The sequence below is a fragment of the Lotus japonicus genome, chromosome 1 (genome assembly GCF_012489685.1).
Source record: "Lotus japonicus ecotype B-129 chromosome 1, LjGifu_v1.2".
Taxonomy (NCBI): Eukaryota; Viridiplantae; Streptophyta; class Magnoliopsida; order Fabales; family Fabaceae; genus Lotus; species Lotus japonicus.
In genome coordinates this window covers 16,007,970-16,011,188 of record NC_080041.1, presented here as the reverse complement: position 1 = coordinate 16,011,188, position 3,219 = coordinate 16,007,970, and the positions used below count along the sequence as shown (strand labels likewise).

Here is a 3,219-nt window from a genome sequence, read left to right as displayed (position 1 = left end):
TTCACACTATTCTGAAGAAAGAAACCTGGTGCACTTCTGAAACACGTAAAACAGAGGAGAAAGAGTGAGAGAAACTTTCCCCTTGCACCCTAGCCGTCACCGTCCCAAGCCCCACCACCGTCGACGTGTTCGCACAAGAGGGAGAGGGAGTTCGCGAGCGAGAGGGAGAGAGGAAGGTCACGCGTGGGAGAAGAGGAGAGAAACCAGAACCTTGATCTTCAATTTCATCTTTTCTTCAAGCCTAAGGACAAAGGTAAGGGCTGGTCCTAGGATTGGGTAGATTGCCTAGGGTATTTGCCATGTTTTACTATGAGAAAAGCCACGAACATGATTGCTTTTGCAAGAGTTTTGTGTTCATGATGCTTGCTGTTTTTTTTGCCTTGAGATCTTGATGTTTTGCTTCTGATTTGAGATGAAATGTTGATGCCATGATTCTCCATTAATCATCACTACAACTACCGTTTCTTCTATGACTTTGCTTGATTAAAATGATTGAAGATTTATATGCTTAGATCTGCCTTTTGTGCTAGAATTGATGGTTATCTTGGTTCTGGAAATTTAAGCATGATATATGATATATGATATGTGGTTCTTGCTGCTGGAATATGGTTTAAAACTCTGGGACTTGAATGGTTGAAAAATTAATTTGAAGGCAAAAGTATCTCTGCCAGTTTCCTGTACTGGACAGCGAGTTTTGGATCTTAATTACACCTAATTAGGGGTCTCAAATGAAAAAGGGATAAACTGGAAAATTGTATATTTTCGAATTGGCTTTCTATGCATATAAAGAACATAATTTTTGGTCTAGTAATGAGGTCTGGAGGTCGATCTTAGTGACTGTTGCACCTGCTGTTCTTCCTGTACCGGACAGCAAGCTTTAAGGCCTAATATCACCTAATTCTGGATCTCAAATGGAAAAGTGATAAACTATAAAAGTGTAGAGTTTCCAATTATCTTTCGAGTCATGTATCATGTGAATTTTGTGGCTAAGTATTGCGGTATGTAGACCAGTTTTAGTACACGCTGCACCTGTTGTCCAAAAACACTAAATTTGAGAAATTGTTGGAAATGTTAGTAACATGTGATTAGGGACCTTTGTGAGATTTTTATATGATGATATCTGTAAACTGAGCCTTTGGAATTTGTAAATAATTTGTGAATTTGGGAGGCCCTGATTATTTCTATGCTTTGCATGAAGTTTAGTTGTGACTTGTTTAGGAGGTCGCTCACCCAGCTGTAATTCCTCCTAGTGTGACTGTTATTTCTTGACGTTGTAATCTGATACGATATTAACTCATAAGACTCTAGGATTGACATTAGAGCCTTAAACACCAAGAGAATGAATTTATAACTCGCTTGCAAGTAAATGTGAATAATTTGGACATAGGTCAGGTAGACTATGGTCCATGAGAACGATGGTACCTTGCACGCGAGGGAGTTATTTGGGTTGACTGCGGTCTCCCGTGAACCTTGTGGGCCGGTGTGGCTTCACGTGATTTGGTTGACTGCGGTCACCGTGAACTTTTGTGGATCATTGCGGCTCCACGTGATTTGGTTGACTGCGGTCACCGTGATAACCGTGCCTCTGCGGAAGCACGAAGATGGCCATGGAAGTTTTGGTGGGTTGTGTGAAGTGAGATTCCGTTAGTAACTGACTCTTTCCCATAAAAGACATATAATGTACTTATATTATGTTGTTGTTGATTTTGTCATTATCATTCTTTTTGTTGGACCTGACCCTGCTTGTTTGCTATGTGTTTATTTGGGGGGGGTAGATGGTCGTGAAGATAATGGCGATGACTCATTCTTGGGAGTTGATGCTACGTGACGTGCCAATACCGGAGGACGACTACACTTCAGAGGAAGAGGAAGAGGCTAAGGAATAGGGTTTTGGTTGAGAGTCTTTTGTTTTCTGTTGGGGTTGAGAGTTTCCGAAGTGTTGGTATCGAACAATTTTATTGCTTAAATTCGAATGAACAAGTTTTGATGTAATCTTTATTTTCATTCAGGCCTTTGATTCGTACTCTTTACAGTTGGTTATTTAAAAAGTTTTACGATGTTGGTTACTTCCGCGTGTTTTTGGAAAGGTTATGTTTCAAGAGTTTTCGTAAAATGAAAGGTTTGTCATTAATTGAAGATTAATAAGTGAATTGACGAAAACTCTTTACGAAAATTGGTTAATTAGTTACTGTGTAACACTCGAGAAATCGGGGCGTTACAGAGACTGCACATGGGTATCGATTCCAACTCACTGAATCGAAGCTGAAACCCAAAACGAAGGATGAGACCAACAAGGCCCTGTACACCACATACAAACCGGGCAAGACTGATTACAAGGTGGTGGATCTTCATCCCAAGCTCAGAATCTGGCACAAGATCCTGCTGCACTGTATCAACCAGAGGCCAAAGGGCAGTTCCCCAGATTACATCAACTTCAGCCAGAAGGTGATGTTTGCTAGAAGGGTGGCTCTTCATGAACAACAACAAAGACATAAGCTCCTTGAAGCTGCTGAAGAGGCCAGAAGAAAGCAAGAGCAAGCTGAAGAAGTTGCACGTCAAGCCGCAGTTCAAGCTGAACAAGCAAGATTAGAGGCAGAGAGACTTGAAGCTGAAGCTGAAGCCCTTAGACTTGCACCAGTGGTTTTTACTCCTGCTGCTTCTGCTTCCACTCCAGCTCATCAAGCTGCTCAGAATGTTCCTTCCAGCTCCACACCGTCAAGCTCGTCCAGACTCGACCTCATGGAACAACGTCTTGATACTCATTAGTCTATGCTACAGGACATGAATCAAATGATGATGGAACTTCTGCGTCGCACTGATAAACCCTAGTCTTAGGATCTCTTTGTTTTCCCTCTTAACTTAGTTTTATTTTAACTTCTTTTCATTATCTTCTTTAAGTTACTTTAGTTATTCTGCTTTGTTCGTTACTGTTTCTCTTTGTCACATTGTGTTTGCAACAAATTTTTCTTTATTCATAATCATTTTGTTTACATCATATATTTTCTTTTTCCTAAAGTCTAGAATGGAGGATCCTTCCTCATTCTTCTGCACTCTTGGCGCTGCTCTGACCTCTCCCTCTCCAGACGATCCAGTGAATACTGGATGTTGTTCAGATTGACGATCAGCTCATTCCTCTCCAGAACCTCTTATGTTGTCTTGAGCTTTCTTTCTATCGTGTCCTTCTCTTCCAGTAGCCTCAGCTCTCGCTGGCTGAGTTCT

At 41.2% G+C, this 3,219-nt stretch overlaps 1 long non-coding RNA gene across 1 annotated transcript; it reads left to right on the top strand.

The window, feature by feature from the left end:
• LOC130731644 (uncharacterized) lies at positions 1–2,017 on the top strand. The gene is made up of 2 exons (XR_009016769.1): positions 1–253; positions 1,776–2,017. It is a non-coding gene; the product is annotated as an uncharacterized LOC130731644 (long non-coding RNA).
• The last annotated feature ends 1,202 nt before the right edge of the window (positions 2,018–3,219 follow it).